Source organism: Pteropus vampyrus, unplaced genomic scaffold (genome assembly GCF_000151845.1).
Source record: "Pteropus vampyrus isolate Shadow unplaced genomic scaffold, Pvam_2.0 Scaffold261, whole genome shotgun sequence".
In the NCBI taxonomy this organism is placed as follows: Eukaryota; Metazoa; Chordata; class Mammalia; order Chiroptera; family Pteropodidae; genus Pteropus; species Pteropus vampyrus.
In genome coordinates, this window is record NW_011889042.1 from 635,314 (window position 1) to 656,426 (window position 21,113).

Below are 21,113 nucleotides of genomic sequence, written 5' to 3' on the forward strand. Positions count from 1 at the left end.
GTATCAGGAGTCAAGAAGCTTTTTCTTTAAAGAACCAGATAGTAAATATTTTAGACTTTGAAAGCCATACAGTAATGATAGATATATTTGAATTTTTCATTTTTTCCTTTTTCTTTACCAGTATTTTAGAGCATCATGTTCAGTATTACACAAGTTTAAAACCAAGCTAGACATTTTGTGTATATTAAAGTAAGCTAAAGTTTGCCAACGCTGTTTCTCTTTTTCAAACATGTTGTAAAAAACTGAGTAAGAAAAACACTCAAACAGTGATGGCCATAGACTGTTCCTTAACTGAATCTGAGATTGGCTATGTGTGTCCAGTCTTGGTCCTTGCTAAATGTGGCCCCAACTTTGCTTCCTCTCAATCTCTTTTTTTCTAGCTTCTTCATTCTTTCACAAATAAAGTTTGTAGACCAGTCTCTTCTCTGTTAGAGACCTTACCAGTAAACCTACAGAGATCTCAAACTCAGGCTTCTCTGGATCTGGTCTCTACAGAAAGAGTGAGAGAAGAGCACCTACCTCAGTAAGCTGGTATTGTCTCTCATATAGTAGGGTGATTTAAATTTCTGTCTCTATTTAATTTTTTTTTGTAATCTTGCAACTGAAGTTTCATTACTTAGGGACTCAGTAAATCTTATAAAATCAAGAATCTATCCCGAAGACTAAAGCATTTCCTTTTTCCAGGTCACTGTATAGGTTCTATTGCACTCTTAGATCTGTTGCAAACTAGTACTAATCTAAGGACTCCAATGAGCTGTGGAATGTTCAATAACATTTACCAAAGTACGGACTAACTTCTCAGGATTCTGGTGCTACTATTTGAAATATATGTTATTTGTGGTTTTTTTTTTCTTTCCTAACCTGGCTTTCTTATTTCTATTATTCCAAAAAGAAAAAGAAAAAGAAAATCCAAAACAAAAACAGCATATGTGGTTTTTAAATTATCTTTTAAAAGTTGGCAGTGCTTGTGTTTGTCAATTACTTTAATATTCTATATATTTCTAAATGGTTGCTTGGTTGGGTGTCTCTTGATACACTTCACACTAAGTAAGGCTGACAGGTAAGTGATGTGGAAGCCATTATCTCACCTTGGTGCTTGCATGCTGTGGCCTCTTGCCTTTTCCTATTTCATAATAAATAACATTAACATTCAGGAACTTTTTAACACCTATTGAGGACAAGATTTTTCTAATCTCCTATAAGAGGTCATTTTAAAAATGAATGAATAGAACTGAAAAATATAACATACAAAAAAGACCTATATGTCCATCTTACATTTGAATTTTACAATTGAATGTTACAATAAGAGAATCATCTACTATGACCGAATGTGATTTAACCTTTATTAGAAATTCTATTGTTGTAATATATAATATTAACTGGTTCAGTCAGAAAACATGATAATCTCACTAGATGCTGGAAGGTATTTGTTAACATTCAGCATTTACTTACGAGGTTTATTACTCTGAGATGTCGGAGTAGAAAGATAAGTTTTTACATAATGAAGAATAGCTATCTTAAACCAAACACCAGCATTATATTTAACGTGGAATACCGTGGGCATTCCACATTAAATCAGGAGAAAGGCAATGATAATGTAACCATTATTATACAGTTACTCTGAAGATTCCAAATAATGCAATAATATGTAAAACATGAAGACGAGATATAATTATAGAATCATCATTTGCAGACTGTAATTTTTTGATCTAAAAAAATTCAAGAGCATCAACTTTTTTTTAAAAATAAAAAAAAAAATTTTTTAATGCCTACAGACCTGGTATTCCTAGTACTATTCCTAGTCTCCCATCCAAATACTAACCAGGCCCAACACTGCTTAGCCTTCGAGATCAGATGAGATCGGGCACGTTCAGGATGGCATGGCCGTAGACTAAGAGCTTCAACTTTTAAAGAGCTGATTATACTGATCAGATACATGGTAAATATGCAAAACATTCATATTATTTCTATAAATTATTAAAACTAATTAGATGATATAATTCTTTAAAAAATTTTGCTCATGATAGTACCAGAAAACACAAAATACTTAGGAATAACCCTAAGAAGAAAAATGGAAAACCGATATAAAGAAAACCATGAAAATATTCAGAGTGAGAGAGATTATTTGTGTAAATTAACAATATATCATGTTTCCGAATAAAGAAACTGAGTATTATAAAAATTGCAAGTATTTCAAATTTAATTCAGATACAATCCCAATCAAAATACCAGTGGATTTTGTGTATTGATAAAATTGCATTTGAAAATATAAACAGGGAAGAATTATTGAGGTAATTTAACTTGGCAATGAGTAAGCACTTCACAACTTTGTATTACGAAAAATTTCTTAACTTATAGAAAATTTAAATATATAATGCAGCAAATATTTAAACATTCTCACTAGATTCAACAATTGCTAACATTTTATGATATGGCTTCACACAGAATAGATGTTTAATAAAAATGAATGAACCTGAGCTCTGTTTTAAAAGTGGTATCAGCTACAGACCCATTATTTCCTTTCTGTTCAAGCATGGCTCCTCAAAAGAATTATCTGTACTTACTAATATCAATTTCTGTGTGTGTGTGTGTGTATGTGCATGTGTTAGATATGTTAGATTTCTATCAGATTTACCTCATTAATTATATTTATGTGTCTTCTGATGCCATATATATTCTATCATGAATTTAGGTGAATTAAAATCTCAGACTGCTAGTATTTTTCTCTATTTCTCATTATATTCTGTAGTTTTGATGTATAATGTCAGTGTTATGTGACATGTACATAATCATAACTGTTAGAGCTTCATTGTAAAATATAATATGCCTAGGTATCCTTTTTAACATTTATAAGTGCCCTTGTTTTCTTGTTTAATGCTTTTTGTCTAATTAAGGTTGTGACCACTGCTTTTCATTTTGCCATTATAAAAGGATACAAAACTGTATAAAGTTTTAGGTAAAAAAAAATGTAGTTATATATATACACATGTTATATGTATATATATATATTTACACGTGTGTGTAGATATGTATGTGTGTATGTGTACATGTATGTATATATGTGTATGGTTTTTTTTTTTAAGAAATTAGAAGAAAACAGACCAAAATGTCAATAATAGTTAACCTTTGAATAATCTGAATGATTACAGGTAGTTTTAATTTTTGTCTTTAAAGCTTTTCCAAAGATTTTTTTACAAAAAACAGTGAGCTTGTATTACTTTTATGAGGATCAAAAACCTATTATTTTTACAAAAGGAAATTTTAAAGAAAGTATGAGAAAGTAGTTTGGTTTCCTTAATGTTTTCAGCATATATATATATATTTTGCCACAGTCTAAATAATGAACCAGGGACAATATTGAACAGCCTCCCATTTTAATCACAGCTAAAATTATACATATGACACTTCCAGTGATGTGTTTGAAATGGGAAATTTTGATTGCTCGAAATCATTACATGAGTGAGGAAGAAGAACCAGTGCCTTTGATTTGAGGACAAAATGGAACATGGGAGGCCTCTTGAAAATCTGTCTTAACATTCACTCAGGCTCCTCTTGGTTCTAAGCCAAATAACAAACCCTTCAGTTGAATTTTTCTGTCCAGACACTAGCTTAAAGGAAGGTATACTTAACTTGGAAATATTTCAGCTTTAGGCTGGAATAGCTGTTGTAGAGCAGCTTCTTTAGATGTGAAGCCATGAGGGAGTTCTCTGAGTACATGCATTTTCACACATCTGCTAATGCAAAGGCCCCAGTGTGAGCATTAGTACTCAGGAATGTTGTGTGGATTTGCGATGATCTCCCCAGGATTTTGGCAGGTCAGGACAAATATTATCTTGCTCCCATATGTTTTTGTAGGATCTTGAAAGGGAAATCATATACATTTCCTTAAACTGACATGCTGAATTTTCCCACATACACCAAATAAAAAAACCCTCTCAGCAAAAATAAATTTGGGAATACGTATATACGTATTTAGCATCTGTTGTCAATACAACAATACAAGCTGATGGCTATTGGGAGTCGCATACAGTTTGTATTTACTTGCATTTATGTTTAAATGGCTTATTTCAGAAAACTTGGCCCAACAGACAAAAACTATGAAAGGTCCCACATTTTGAGTAAGGTTTTTTTTTTTTTCCCCTACTCTGCATTTTCTTAGGTGCAGTTTACATGGGGCAAGGGTCCTCTTTTTCACTCCTTCCCCATTGTTACCAGTGTTCTCCCACACAGACACCTCTCTCGACAGATCTTTGTATCTGATGTATATCTGACATGGTCAGTGTAAAAACAACTAGGGAACCTGGTGAAGCTAAGACATTCAAATATAATAATAATAATACATACTGTGTGCAAAGACTATGTCTGTTTTTTTATCCCCCTTGAACAAACCCAGTCCTCTTTCATGTGGGGTTTGACAAACAGGCACTCATCAAATGTTGACTAACCCTTTTCCTAAGTCTTACTCTCCAGTCTTTATTCCCTCTAGAGAATGATATATAATCTGCCCAGTAGTTTGGCTCCTTTTCTCTGCAAGTATATTATTAAAAGTTGCATAAAGATAGCACCAGTTGTGGCTACTTAATGCCCCATGTGTCAAGGATGGCACATTGGTTGGTTCTCATTGGCATACAAACTGATATATTTCATCTTATTTCATTCTGTATCACAAATAGGACCTCTTGTAGGACTGAACCTAATTTCGAGAAGGTAATAATTCCTAATCACCATTTGTTTCTTGTTTTATAAATGAGTTTTGTTGCTGAAGTGGCACGTGCCTAATCAAATCAGGCCTCCAGTTCTTTTATCTGCTTTTACCGCAGTTTTCAGGCTATCAAATGTTGTTTAAAACCAGTATCTAGGATATATTTCTTTTCTTCCCCTGACATTTGGAGAGAGGTCAGATAACTTTGACTTCATTTCTTTTATTTTTATTTTGTGTTTGTTTATTTACCACCAATGGTTTCCTGTTGGATTATTTAGCTAGAAAAATGATTTCTACAGAGAAGCAAGACTTGGGATTCTGCTCCTCGAAAGGAAAACACAAGGAAGCAATATTATCAATTTAATATATTAACAAATAATTGGTCTTGAGTATTTTTCCTGATGTCTTGATGAACCCCCAAAGTCATGTAGCTTTACTTGGTCTGAATTTATCAGTCTGTAAAGGTAGGGTTTATAATCATATGTCTTTCTTACTAAGTTTGTTGACTACCTTTTATTCTAGAACTTATATTATTTTTAAGATCTTGTGATCCCTAGAAATATTGGCATTGTTGTATCAGTTCTTAATTCATTGCACGTTAGTATTCTGGCATTATTTCTAATATCCACTGATTTTTTTGTGTGTGGGAGGACATAGAAAAGTTTGTTCTGTTTTGTTTTGTTTTTACTAATTTTCCTTGGTGAGTTATGTAGTTAATTACATAAAAAATGTTCTTCTGTTCTAAAATATGTTAGATTTTCATTCCTTTGAAAAAATGGTTATAGTCCATGTTTCATATATTACTCAACATTAGAGATCTGCCTGCCAAATGATCCCAGGTGTGGGATTGCAGCAGGTAATTTCCTGAGCTGTATGGTACAGATGATTTTCTGTGTTAGAAGATGCTATCGGTTCACCTGGCCTCTTAGTGACAGAGAAATCCTTTGTTTATTCATTTAGTAGGCAGATTAACCCTAATGAATATTGGCTTCCTGGAAATAGATATAGGTGACAATGGCAAAGTGAGGAGTGGGGTGAAGGAAGACAGATTCCCTTTTCTTTCTTCACTTATAAATAATGGTGGCTTTCTTTGGGGAGTGTTTTAAATCAGAAAGGAATGCAAAATATTTCCATTCAAAAGCTAGATTTAAATAATCAACCTTTAATTTTCAGTTTTGAGTGTTTATATATGTATATACTTCTCAAAAGAACTAATGATTTTCTAATGTTGACAAACGAGTTGAAAGTTTTATGTCTTTCAAATTTAGAGTTTAAGTGAAAATATGTAATTAAATACTTCATGCTGGTTTGGACAGAATCAGTCATTTGAACAGAAGAATGCAATCTGAATATGTCCTTGCACTCAGTTAAAATTTTGTGTAATAAAAAAGTATATCATTTATCAGCTTTTCCTAGCACGTGAAAGAAAATATGCATTGTACTGTGTTCATTTCCATAGGCTGTTCATGCTGCTTCAGTGACATGTTTATTTGTTTTCTCAGGAGTAAGGATGTTTTCTCAAGATCTTTCTAATATAGCCATTAGAAAATTATTTATAGAGTTATACTGTGAATTGGAAGAAATTTATAGAATTAAGTTATTTTAAGTTCTTTGTTATAACTTCTAACAGAATCAAATGATTGCTAAGAATCATTTGTATGAATGTAATTATGGATTTATGGATTTTTGATGTAATTCCTAACAACATGGTGAAAAGAAATGTTTGTGTTTGCAACTCTTTAGCTTTGCTTCCTGAAGGATGGAGTACTTTACATTTTTCTGTGAATGGTTTTGGAGGTATACTGTTCCCAAGACATAAATGTATAGACACAGATGTGAAAATCTCCTAACGCTCAACCAAACTTTTCCAGATCTTACAGCTATAATTTATTCTGCATTCTCCAAAGACTCTCAAATTGTCTTTTTTTTTTTTTTTTAACCTAACTTTATCCACTGGAGGAAAAGTTAAAATTCTTCTCCTCTACATGCTAAATGTTGGAAGATAGGTTTTTCATGATGTATTTTGTAATTGACTATAAAAACTCTACAGCTTCAAGGGAGAAGTGAAAAAGCAGAATTTACCTTTCTATGAAGATTTAAAATTTATGATTTCTCACAGCTATAGAAATTTTGCTTGAATTGTTTTGTGGAGAGTTCTAAATAATGTGAGATATATATGAATCGAAGGCTGTAATAAATTCTGAATGAATCTTTTGGTTTTTACTTAAGATTACTTTATCCTTAAAACTAATGTTTCTATAACCTCTGACCGAACACAGAGGATCCAAAGTACTTCCAAGGCTGAGAATTTTTCCTGGCCTCGTGTGAGTAGTTTAATTCATTCTAATTGAGTGGTACAGTATGGCATAAGATATGAGTACTTCAGAGGTATATTTGCACATTCTTAATTTACATATCACCTTGTCAGAATATGAGGCAAGCCTTTACTGAATGGTCGGTAATATTTATTTACAAAGATTGGAAAAAGAGAAAGCAATGTACATGTGTCATATTGTCTTCACATGAACCACTGCCTATGTTAACTGGATTTTTTTTCTTTTAGTGAAAAACCAAAGGACAACAATCATTATACGATTTTGCATTTTAAGTATTTTCATAATCCAACATAAATTGGCCCACCCAAGGATTATGTCTGTCTTATAAAGATGTGTTTACATAGTCATTGGGTGAAAGATTGCAGAAGTTGAACCACTAGTTTTGAAAGTTGAGCCAGACCAGGAAAAATCAGGATACAATTTGGCACTTATGGAGACGAAATGATTTCCTTTTTAGCTGCTGATTTCTACTGGGAAATGTATCCTTGGACTGAAAATTGCATCCGGAAAAATGTTTATGTAGTGTTTTTCAAATGACTGATTATTCTTCTAACCTTTAACATGAACTGTGTCTAATTTTGGTCGCTTTTAACTCTTTCACGGCTAGGGGATTTTTCCTTGTGGGAAAAATATTGCTGACAAACATATCTTTGCTACTTTGAACACAGGAATGTCTTACACAGCAACAAGAACATAAAATATGTTGTGATTTCTTCTTGCGTTATTTTTCCAAGCAAGCAGTACAATGCTCTACGTTATCCACCCTTGATCACAGGCACTTGATTTTTATATTATGATACATCTTTAGATAGTTTGTCTGCTTGAGCAGCTACATTTTACCCTTTTATGTCACCACCACCTACACACCTAAGGTAGGAGCTTCTTGACATTTCCCAGGTAATATTTGATCCATGAGGTCTTCACAAACATCAGTACTTGCTATATTTTCTTACTTGGACATTTTGTGACTTTTATGTCTTAGTTATTATTCATCACAGGTTGCAGGGTTGTCTTCTCCATGCTGTCTCCACTCGGGGACCAAGGTTACCTAAGGCTTTACCATTGAATAATCTCAGGTGACCATGGCAGGGGGAAGGGGACACAGGAAGTCTTGCATGGCTCACTTCTGTTCTCAATTCATGAACTGTATTTGGAACTGTGCTGTTTAATAAAATAGCCACTAGCTACATTTGATTATTTAAATTTAAACTGAAGAAAATTAAATAACACCTATAATTCAGTTTATCAGTCACACTAGCTACATTTTAAGCTTACCATATTGGACAAAAGAAAATATAAAACATTTCCATTATCTCAGAATGTTCTGTTGGAGACTACAGACTATAACTTTAAGGGGCTAGGGAATTACAATCCTCTTGTGTGCGCAGAGGTGAGGAAGAAGCAAATATTCCCAAACTGCAGTAATGTCTAGCAATATTGATAAACTATATTCTTGCAGATATTCCTGAGATTCTCTAAATCCTCCCCCGACCTTTTTAAAATAAAACCAAAGAGGGTGATTAGATAGCTAGCTAGCTAGGTAGGTATGTGTGTGTACACACACACACACGCAAATTGCTTCTAACTGCATGAAAAAGAAAACTTAAGAAGCATACTCTTAAAACTCATGTTGCCAAGGGGCAGTCCTCATGTTAGATATCCATTTGAAGGAAGAATCTGTATTGCATTTGTGTGGCTCTGGAGAAGATATTCAGGAAAGAAACACCACAATTCCCATTGAGCTCGGAAAATGTGATTAAGGAATTTGAATGTAATTACCCAAAGTTTGGCTTTTCTTTTAAAGAACCCATTCATTTTAGAGATTCCTCGATACTGTAAATCAGACAACTAAATCTAGGTTTTTTTTGGAAGATTTCCACCAGGAATAGTGTGAGTCAAGGATGAGCACATAAAAGAGAAACCCATGAAGCAAAGACAGCCTAAGCAATATTATGTTCTGTCTTAAATCAGATTTTATGAATGGCTGATATTCAGAGGGCATATGCAGGGCTTTGTTCAAGATTCATATCTCATTTGATTGGTGTATAAGCCTATTTAAGTGAATGGTGGGGCAACAATAAATATGTTTAAGCAAATCACACCGTACCTATTTCTGAAAACGGTACTAATAGATTTGGTAAATTTTTTGTGTTTTCAGAGACAAAGTTCTCTTTACGCATGATTGCTGGATTAGAATTTGACAAGCGATAGACAGACCTTCAGTTCTTTTCTCTCCTAAATCGTTTGACTACGTGAAAAAGAAAGCAAGTATCCCAGCAGAGTTTGTGACAGAAACTGTTAACCGTCCCTGTTGGTATTTCTGCACTGCCTTGTCAGACATCTGGAAATCAGCATGTTTGCAGTCATCTCACAACGTGATTTTGCATTTACATCATTGTGCTAGCTGGTAAAAGTTGTTGTTTTTTTCTTTTTCCTTTTTTTAGGGGAAAAAAAATCAGCAACTTTTGGTCTGTCATAAGGTCAAGTGATGATTAGTGATGCAGTCTCTCCTAAACACATGTTTAGCCCAGAAAAGTTAAATCAGTTTCCAAAAATTTGGTAACCATTAGAGTACTTCCTAAGTCACTTCCGATGTCAAGCCTAAGGTGGAGGGGGGACAGGGCTATATTGAGTTCTCTGCAGTTTTCTACTAAAGGGACTTAATTTGGCAGCTGATCCAGCCAAGGAAACACTCACGCAATGGCAGAACTAGACAGGAAACACGTTTGAAAGCGCTGTTTTGATAGAGGATCATGAGATCAGGCAAAGAGCTGTGAACTTTATATGTAGCCTACGCCATGTAGCACTAGGCTAGCCACCGACGGGTAGAAAGTAGGAAAGGAAATTAAAAGAGGAGGGCCGTATAACTTACGTGCACCTTTCTTCCTCAAAAGAGGCATGCTAAAAATTATGAGAGTCTTTGAAGTAGAGGAACATAATTAATGAATTTAGTTGTTATTGTTTTTAGTTTTTTAGTGAAACATTCCACCATCGTTATTCACCTTTACGTTTTTAACATGATTGTTAGCGTAGACTACGGGAGTTAACCTCATCAATTCTAACCACTTTTTTATAGCTCTCAGAAGAGCTGTCTTCCAAGGAAAACACTGCATTGAGCAAGGTTGTACTTTTGGAAGATGGACGTTTTATAATGATAAGTTTTGACAAACTTGCTCTGGTCGCCATGTGTCTCCCAGGCCTGCCAGCGGGTGGGTGGGTGTCAGGAATGAGGGTATGTCTGAGAGGGTCTGCTTTGTAGCAGCCAGCTTGGTTTCCAGCTTCCAGGGCTTTGAGCCTCCGTAAAGCTCTCTGGAAACAGAGAAGAGGAGTTTTGCTGTTCTTGTGTGTGCCGTCGTAGGAGACCTTGACTGTCCTGTTCAGGGAGGTGCAGGCCCCAGCTTTGGAGCCTATGTTCGACACCTCCCCTCCCACGAACTTCTCTGTGTTCTTCTGTCCCCATATTCGGAAACTACAATTTGATTGATTTCTCCGTAGAGCCACTTTTCAATGTCTGCAGAAGCCATTTTTTGAGTGCGTGGCAGACTTGTTTGTTCCTCACAGCAGATTGTTAAACTATATCTGGCTCATTGCAACATTTAAGAGAAAAATAAAATTCATACCTGCATTTAACAGTTGCTGCCAACACATTTCTTTAGATCAAGAGTGATTCTTGGTTTGTTGTTGTTTGTAAAGGCGGTGTTGTATTCCATGGCATTATCTCCTGCATTCTGCTTCTGTGGCTTAGACAGCTGGCAGGTCCCAGATAGACCATATGGATGATGCCCTAATAGCATCTGTCCAGTTGTTCTAATCACATACTTGGTAGACAGCTGAAAGACCCACATTCAACTTTACTAAGTTTATATGACTAATTCTAAATTTACTGTAAACACTTTTTTTAATCTAAAGCTCTTTCAAATGCTTATTAGTACTTAACACTCATTGCATAAGGGTTTCTCTCAATTCTAATTTCTAGAGCTTCTTAAAAACCAACAAATAAAATATCTTCCCATTTAATTATGAGAAACTAATCTGTACAGTTTCCTTATTGTTATTAATTCTCTTGTATCCAAAAGAATAATCAATACAACCCGAGGAACCCCATTTATCAGAATAACCACGAAACTGATTTTTAATTACCTCTTGCCTAGAGCACTGCAGCAATGTCCACAATGGTCCCTCAAGCATCAGTCTTTCTGACCCTGCCACTTGCCCCAGTTTAACCTGAATAACACCATTAGAATCTTCTTTCTCAAATACTGCTTGTATCATGTTGCTCCTGTATTCTGTATTCCGTTAGTGTTATGCAGGATTGTATCTTATTGTACAACATGAAATCTCCATATTTTGATTGAAGATTCAAAATTCTTGTGTATTCCTTCTATAAACACCTGCACTCTAGTCAAATTGACCTTTTTAGTTCAGTCAGGCTCCAGGCAGGTCAGATCCTAGCTCTCAAGTCAGTATCAAGAAACATTTCCCCTGAGGTCATACAAGAGCTTTTCTTCATAAGTCAGGGACAGACAAGGGTTCCGGTTGAAACAGGTAAAGCAGGCTACTTTATGCAGTTGGATTCAAGAGGTGTTCATCACTGTGATAGATGCTCATTCTTTATGGTTATATTTGAATAACATTGGAGTGGAGGAAAACTAGTGTTTCTGGGTAGCTGCGACTCTGCCTCAGAGAGGGGCTTCTCTGTAAGGACGAGGTCCATATCTGTCAGGCCATAGTGAGATGAGATATTAATCATGCCATCAACTTTCACAGACAAATAATAAAATGGCAACAAAGTTGGAACAGTGGTGGGTCTTGGCTACTAGACAGGGGTGTTGCCTTGACTGCCATATAGCATCATGTATTTGGCTAAGTGTCACCCATGGTTTCTTTCTGGAGTCCATGCCATATACACTCTATCGTAGGCAGATAGATATAAAAAATAGTTTTAGGTTTGTCATTGGAAAAGTTAGCATCAGTTTTGGAAGCCATAGACTTAACTCTCTGCTTGTTAATTTGCATACCAGGTTATGGTCCGATTTTGTATCTCGGGTGTGATTTCATATCTAAATTTGCATCTAAGAGTCCTGGAAGTATTTGCCATAATCTAGATCTATCTTCCTGTGAAAAGTGAATTTTCTCTGTTTTACCTGAATCCTTTTAGCTCTTCAGCCCATTAATGCTCTTAGGAAAAAAATCGTATATAATAATTTAATAATAACTTGAATGTAGGGAGAGTTACAGTGACCCTATAATATATTCAGGAAAGATGTAGATCTCATTTACAGATGAAGAAATTGAAACTCAGACCGTTAGGTGAATTAGTCAAGGTAAACCAGGAAGTGGTGGACATAGGACTAGAGCCCACATTTCTAACTCATATCCTATTCTTTACTTTGCTCTCTCTCTCTCTCTCTGTCAATGTTATTATTTCAGTATTTGACATATGCATGAGATCTATAGCTGTATAAGATGTTTGGAATCCCAGGTTCTAGAGTAGAATCTACTATTAACCAGCTCTGCTGACTTTTAGCATGTACATCTATGTTTTTCTTAGATTATTTCTAAGATCATTTCCAGTGAAAAGGTACAATATATTTGTAACTTTACAACTCTAATTACATTTAGCAAAGTAACAGTCGTATTGTAGACATGAGAGCGTTCTCACCTGGAATTTTTTGTTTTATTTCTTAATGACATCGCTGAAACAAGAGGTGAGAGAGTTTATGACTTTGATTGTTTTAATTATTTTAATTTATGTCCTTGGTCTTCCTAAGATTTTTTAGGTATCAAAATCATTAAGCTGGGAGTACAAATTACTATTCATTAAGCAAACTCAAAATCTATTTTACATTGTTAAAATGCAGTTATATTCTAAACTCTTCCAAGTAAGTGTGAAAAACTCGTGTCTGAGATTTTAAAATAAATCCTACACATTGGAGTTTTATTCCACCTTCACTAACTTATTATTTCAACGTAAAGGTCTTTCTTCCTTGAGGCCTGTGAGCCCCCAGGCCTTTTCAGCAGAGTGGTCTGCACTTCTCTGTTTTTCTTTCCCTGGGAGTGCTGATTAGTGACTTGTGGTGTAGATTCTGATTTATCACAGACCAGAGCTGCCCCTTAGGGGCCGAGCAGAAACACTCATGAAGGAGCCCTGATTAAAAAGAGTGGTAATGAAGACAAATGTTTCAGAGGGAGTCGAGAGAAAACCAGTCCTTGGCTTTCTCCATAGCTCCTCTGAGCTTTCAAAAAGGAGGTGGTGGTAGCCAAAGGAAATATTTCTCCTCTGTTGTTTATTTCTCATGGCACTGGAAACATTTTTCTTTTCCTCCTGGGTGTTCTAATTCTCACTTGTTAACTGCTTTTCATGCAGGGTTGCAATTAACCCCTGGCAGATTCCTCACCAGGATGCCCTTGTAGCCACTCCATCCCCAAAGAAGTTTTTAATGCTTTGACCTATCACCATTTTTAAATTCTTCAGACTTGACACTTTTGCCTAATTTCTCAGATCATTAAATCACACACTTCCCCACCCCTCCCCCAGTGATAATTACTAAATTTGATGTTAGGTACGTATAATCACTTTCCCATCTTCTTGTTTTTACAAGACAGAATGCCAGTAGAAAAAAATGAATTTCCATTCACTTGGTCATTTTAATCACAACTAGGTCAAAAATTTCAAATCCAGTGTATGTCCATAACTAAGGACACCATTCCAGAACTATGTGAGTCTAAGTAGGAACTCTGCAAATAACTGTCGTTGTTTGATACGGGTCTTGGGACATCTACCAAATCAGAAGTCCCATCATCTGTGGCTGTCTGAGCCCTGGTCAAACCTATAACCAAAATTCTATTTTCTTTTAGAAGATTCCCTGACATTGGAATTAATGCTAAGGACATGGATTGTGACAGGCTTACACAATGAGTCTCCGAACTACATTGAACATTCAAAATACCACATCTAGTACATTTAGAGAGAAAGATAAAGTATTGTGGAAGCTAGAAAGTGTTTGGTGAGTAAGAGCAAAGCACGATGAATGCACCTAGTTAGTGTGCTGCGTACTTTGTTCCATGCTGAGTAGGCAAGGTGCGGGGAAGAAAAGAAATAGAAAGTAGAGCCCGCCTGCCGCCCCTGTCAGTAAGAAGCTCCTTAGCTCCATGGATTACCAGGAAAATATCCAAGAATCCAGGCAGAGTTTAGAAAATGCCACCACCCCTGATTCATCTGACCTACTGAAATGTTTGATTTCCAGAAGCGGGTAGTAGTTTCTGATCCAATCACATGGATTCCTTTTGTTAGAGAAAGTCTAGTATATCTAGACTTTCAGATACTTGTCAAGTATCTGAAGTTAGAGGAAAATTTAAATCTAATCCAATCAGACGAACAAAGATGATACAAAGATAGAAGTTATCCTTATGGCCTTTCTGGCATTCTTGTTTCTGATTTAAAGCGAAACAAATAATCAAGCAATAAAAGCAACAACAACAAATTATCAGCTTAATGCTTCTCAGATATAAGGGAGAATGTGAACTTATCCCATTCTGATAACCATAGGAGATTAAAAATCAACATTTAAGATTAAAGAGTGCTCTTTGAGAGAAGACTTGGGGAAAATCTTTCGCACTTAGGTTGTTTCTATTGAAGTTTGGTTCCTCTGAACTCTTCCCTAAGTATAAAGGCAAGGTCAAGGTCTGAGTCTAGGCTAAATGATGTCAAGTACAAGAGCTGTAGGAAAGGCCAAAAATTGCTGCAGCTCATCTGGAAACAGATGAAGATTTAGGCTGCTGGACTAATTATCCAGTTTGTAGGATTACTTCAGTAGCATGCTCCAGGGTATTAGAAATCTATGCAAATTTGAGCCATTTCACATTACTTCCCTGTTAACTGGGGAAGAAAGACTTAGTAATTTCCACGACTGAATCAAACTCCCCCTGATGGACTCTTCCTGGTCTTAAGTATTGGCATACTGTTCTTTATTTTTCCTGGCTTCAAACAGGCATATTAAGATTTCATGGATATCTGAATCTTTCTTTGAGTATCTGGGAACACATCAGAGAAACCAGACAGAAAAGAGGGAAAAGGAAATAGGCTATTTCCTCAGCCTTTTGAAGCAAATGAATTGGAATGGTGCTTTCTGTGACGTTCATTGGCCCACAACTGCCCGGAATCTCCTCAAACACCACCTTTTGTTCCTTATTGTGTGATCTTTAACAAAGTATTTCACAGACATATTTAGCACTGTTTTCACATATGTATTCCCAGGATCTGTGGAACAGAGTTGGAGAGAATGAAACATTGGAAGATGATAAAGTAATTTGAAATTGAGAGATATACTAATGAAGGAATCAATCACATACATAAAGTGAGAGGTAAAGTTTGCCTGATTTGGGAAATAAATATTTTAAATAGTCTGTGTCAGTCTAGTATGGCCAGCCAGTATAGTTAGGTAGGAGTCAAGTTCAGGACAAACACAGAAACAGTTTACACAGATTTCTTCAAAAGATGAACGCAAGACATATTAAGTTCATGATAGGAAGATTAAGATCAGCAGTGATAGTGAACATGTATTGATTTTTAAAAATATGTGTTAGGCACTATGCTCAGTACTTTGAGTATTATCTCATTTAATCCCCATTTTATATTTTTGGAAATTGAGGTTTTGGCAGAATTAATTCAGCTGATGGGCTGGTTGAGCCAGGACTCAAAACCAAGCATGTCCAACTCCAGAGCCCTTGCTCTTTATACCAAGCTCTACTATGTTTCTCTGTGACATCAGTCGATCCATTTATATAGTGTGAGAGTTGGACTGTGTAATTTCTAGGTTCTTTTGTTTTTTGAATTGTAGAAAAGTATTACAAAGTTGAGAGGACTTTGTCATGGTGAGACATTTAGAAAGAAACTAAAGTAGTGATTGTAATGACATTTCAAGTTAATGGTACCTAACATCGATTAAGCATGTACCATATACCAGGCACTATGTAATTAAATTACAAACAGATCAATTAATCTTCAAAACAATCCTTTGACATATGTTTGTCCCAAGAAATATCATAATTATTCATAAAGAGTCCGCTACATCAAAAGACAGTTGTTTAGATTTCAAATGGCTTTATTTATAACAGAATACCATTGTGGTTCTTAAAAGTAATAAAAAATTGGAATTATGAAGCAATGAGTTTTTTTAAAGAAATGTTTCTCCAGATTAGTACTCTGTACCTTTCTCTTACACATTTCTTTAAATAAAACATTTTTAAAATTTAGTAAAAGAGATATAGTTTCTTCACAATTTGAATTCATGTTATCAGACTTCCCTCTCGAACATTAAATTAAAGATAAATGGTTTCCACTAGTTTGAAATTGCAAGAATCTGACTTGGGATAATACCAGGACGATCTGAGATAGTGAGGACACTTCACCTAGGTGTCAGGCATCCTATTTCATACTTCTCATCTTGACACTATGGGGTACTTGGTATTCTCTTCATTATACCATGATTATAAATACAGAGTTGTTTCTTAATAGCTGGTACTTTTTGTCACATAGCCCTAATTCGCCTAATTCAAGGACATACTGGAATTGAAGGGAGATAGTTTAAGGATGACTTTGCTACAGTAATCAGATTACATTAGTGTCAAGTGCCCACTAATTATGAAGAAATTCATATCTGCATTAGTTAAATGTCATTTCACCACAGTAGCCTGAAATGAGCTTTTTATTCCTTTAGCATACCATCTCATTGTATTTATTACAAGCAAGCTATTAACAAAAATTTCAACCCAAGTTTGTTCTTTAGCAGGAATAGCTAGAAGATGGTCAGTACTTACAGAGATCTGAAGAGAAATACTCTGCTTTGTTTTTTATCTGATCAGCTAATTTGTCACCGTGAAGTCCTATGTATTCATTATAGCAGAGCTTGGCAAACTGCTATCACCACCTGTTTATGTACAGCCCATGGGCTAAGAATGGTTTTTCACGGTTTTAAGTTGTAGGAAAAAAATGAGAAGAATTTTTATTAAGCCTGAAAATTATATGAAATTCAAATTTCAGTGCCCATAAATAAAGTATTAATGTACCACAGCCACATTCACTTATTTATATATTGTCTATGGCTGGTTTCTCACTATGATCGCTGAGTTAGGTAGTCGTAACAGACCGTATGGCCTACTGATACTTCCTGTCTGGCTCACTACCCAGAAAATGTTTGTCAACCACTGATTATAAGCTCAAGTCCAAACTCTTTCCTACCATGGCATACAAAATCTTTATGATCTGGCTCCTGCGTACCTCTCTGGTAATCAGCCCAAGCTCTGACCATTCTGAACTACTAGAATTTCTTAGATTCCGCCATGCTTTCTACACATCTAAGTATTTTCCCATGTTATTCCCTGTACCTGAAATCATTTCTTTCCATCCTGAAAATCCCTGGCAAATTCCTGTTGGTCTTCCTATATTTTTTGGCTTAGGCATCCCATCTTCTCTGCAACCCTAAAATCCTACGCTCTGTTTCTAGCTTGCACTCCTTCACTAGACAGTAAGCTTTTGGAAGACAGATATTGTCTCTTGTTCATCTTTGTATCCCTACGATAGGGTTTCTCAATCTAAGCGCTATTGGCATTTTGGGCTAGATAATTCTTCATTGTTGTGTTGTGGGATATTTGGCAGCATCCCCAGCTTTTACCCATTAAATACTAGTTGCGTGTGCGTGTGCACACACACACACATACAGAATTATGACAATCAAAAATGTCTTCAAACATTGCCAAATATCCCCAGAGGGCAAAATTGTCCTCATTTGAGAACCACTGCCCTAGAAACTTGCAGTCAACTAACCCACGGTGGATACTGAGTATTAAAAGACTTGAGTCATTTGAATTATACTTCAAATGGATGTTTTTGTTAATGTGTTAATTACATCTCAATAGAGATATTTTTTAAATGAAAAGACTTGGTTTACTAATAGCTATTATTAGTGGCATTATTATGTAATTTTTTCCCCGTCTTCCAGAATAGTTGCCAGTGCAACTGATTGTGTCACAAACTATCGTAGTTGATGCCAAGGATATATTATCTTACTTAATACTGACTGCAATCCTGAGAAGTGGACCTGATCTTTGCTTCTTTCTTTGTTGGTAAATGCAGACACAGAACAGATTCAGTAACTTGCTCAAAAGTCAAATAACTAGTGAGCATGTGTGAAGCGATACAGGACTCAGCTCTTTTCTGGTTTCAAAACATGTGTTGACGTCAGTTGATCATGTTGTTTCCACAAGCCAGATGTAAGCCACAAGAAGCCTAACTCTTGGTTAGGTGAAAATGCACTTACCTCCCAAAGATAATATGTGTATGTAGTAAATCTGAACAGTTTCTAAATAATGGGAGCATTATTTTTGTTCAAAATAGCTAAATACTATTTCTTATGAGTAGAACAGCTCACATGTTCTGTGGACAACGGCAGGTTTTTTGTTTTGTGATAATTGTAGTTCTTTTGGTTGGTTTGTTTTCTCTGAGTCCACCAAGGAGCCACTCTTTTTCCTTCTATGTCTTTAGATTCTGAGGTGGCAGGAAATTTATTCTGAAACACCATAAAAATCTAATTTTCAGCCTTAAAAAATTGACAGGTAGCATTATCAGTTCTATTTTCACTTTGCCTTAGAGCAATGACACTAAGACAAACATGACCTATAAGACTGGTAATCTTTAGGATACTACTGTACGATAGAACTTTCTGCAGTGATGGGAATGTGCTAGATCTGTGCTGTCCAATGTGATAGCCACACATAGCCACTGGGCACTGGAAATGTGACTACTGGAACAGAGGAACTGAATTCTTAATTTTAATTTAATTGGAATTTAAATAGCACAGCTTTAGACATCTTAACTTTGACAAAATCACAAACCTAAGCTTAACCCTAGAAAATATCTTAAGGGTCAGAGACCCCAGTTTCAGATTGAATAAATTTCCAGGGTTGACTACATATGAAAAGTGTAGGAATATTTACTTTCACAGTACAATTTAAAAGGTTACTGTTATACCTCAGCAATGTGACTTGTAGAAGGATAAAATTACTCCATAGCGGGTAAATTCACATTGCAGTGTTACTTCAACATTTATCAGCATCTTCTAGTAAGCCATTTTATATTTTCTCTTGATCGTTAAGTGATAAATTATCTATTTAGGGGCAATGTTAAGACATTGAGGAACAAAGTGGAAAATGTGGCATATTTGGTTGCTTTAGCTGTCTAACAATTATTGTTAGAGTAAGAGACTTTGCTTTGTTGAAATTCTAGAATTTTTTTACTAGAACATTTGTTTTTTGCCTCTCAGTCCAAATGACAGCTACATTTAAGAATTCAGCAGGAAACTAATTAAAATTTTCTTCTCTGGGTATATTTCTTCTCTGAGTATTTTCAGGAGATGCAATGTTTTGGAATATCCTTTTCATACCCATTAAATTTTAATTTTGATGATGAGAATAAAAATGATATTAAGTTGATATATTTGCATCAGCAATACATTCTTAAATAGAAGAAAAATACTTTATGCCATCCTAAATAATGGAGACAGAGAAGAGTTTTATTATTCTTGGATCTTCAAGAGTTATTGTTAATTTTTTAAATTAATTAATTAATTTCTTATGGTGACATTGGGTAACGAAACCCAATAAGTTTCAGCTGTATACTTTAAAGTAAGGCATATATATATTTACACTGTTCACTTTCCATAGTTAGATTTCTTTCTGTCACCACATATTTGACCTCCTTTACCCCACCTGCCTGCCCCCTCCCCCCACCCCCTCCCCTCTGGTAATCACTATAGCCCATGTCCATGAGTCTCTGTTTGTCCTGTTCATTTGTTGCTTTTAGGTTTATATCCCACATATAAGTGATATCATGTGATTTTCAACTTTTTCTATCTGGGTTATTTCACTTAGCATGGTCATCTAGAGGTCCATCCATGTTGTCGCAAATGTCAGTATTTCATCTCTTCTTATGGCTGAGTAATATTTCATTGTACAGATGTACCACAGTGCCTTTATCCAGTTATCTATCGTAGGATACTTCAGTTGCTTCTATGTCCTGGCCACTGTGAATAATGCTGCTATGAACATCGGTGTGCAAATATCTTTTCAGATATGGGTTTTCAAGTCTTTGGGGTAAATACCCAGTAGAGGGATTGCTGGATCGTATGGTAGATCAATTCTTAGTTTTTTGAGGAACCTCCATACTGTTTTCCACAGTGGCTGTACCAATTTGCAGTCCCACCAGCAGTGTATGAGAGTTCCTTTTTATCTGCATCCTCTCCAACATTTGTTATCAGTTGTCCTGTGGATTATAGCTATTCTAACAGGTGTGAGATGGTTTCTCATTGTGGTTTTGATTTGCATGTCCCTAATAGCCAGTGATGTTGAACATCTTTTCAAATATTTGTTGGCCATTTGTATGTCCTCTAGGGAGAAGTGTCTGTTCAGGTCCTCTGCCTAATTTTTGATTGGATCATTTGTTTTTTGTTGTTGTTGTTACTGAGTTGTATGAGTTCTTTGTTTATTTTAGATATTAGGTCCCTATTGGAGGCATTACTTGCAAATATATTTTCCCATTCAGATAGCTGTCTCTTTACCTTGTTGGCTATTTCTTTTGCTGAGCGGAAGCTTTTTAGTTTGATATAGTCCCATTCATTTATTTTAGCTTTTACTTCCCTTGCTGTTAATTTTTTATTTATATTTATTTTGCCCTCATACTTACCTTGTATTAATTGCTAGTGATTGAAGTTTTGAAATATAGATGCTTTCTTCACTTGATCTTAGCCAAAAGGCTGAGAACCGGCCTTAAAGATTATACATTATTCTCCTCAGAGTTACAGATATATTCTGAAAATTTGGATAGCTTTATAAAAAAAATAATTTTAAAGGTAATTTTTTTCCCTTTCCCATATTTTGACTTGCTCCTTTTAAGGGAGTGTGATGAAGTTATAAAGATATTTGTGATCTGGCCTAAAGAGGTTTGCAAATACTGTTTCCATATTTGTGGTTTTGGTGTTTCCTCTTACATACGTGCCTACCTTCTTCAGTTTCTTATTCTG

At 35.4% G+C, this 21,113-nt stretch overlaps 1 protein-coding gene across 1 annotated transcript in view; it reads left to right on the forward strand.

Annotated features, from left to right (window-relative positions):
* The window catches only part of BCAS3 (BCAS3, microtubule associated cell migration factor), a 535,625-nt gene that overhangs the window by 309,003 nt on the left and 205,509 nt on the right, over positions 1-21,113 (forward strand). The gene's annotated exons all lie outside the window — the stretch shown is intronic.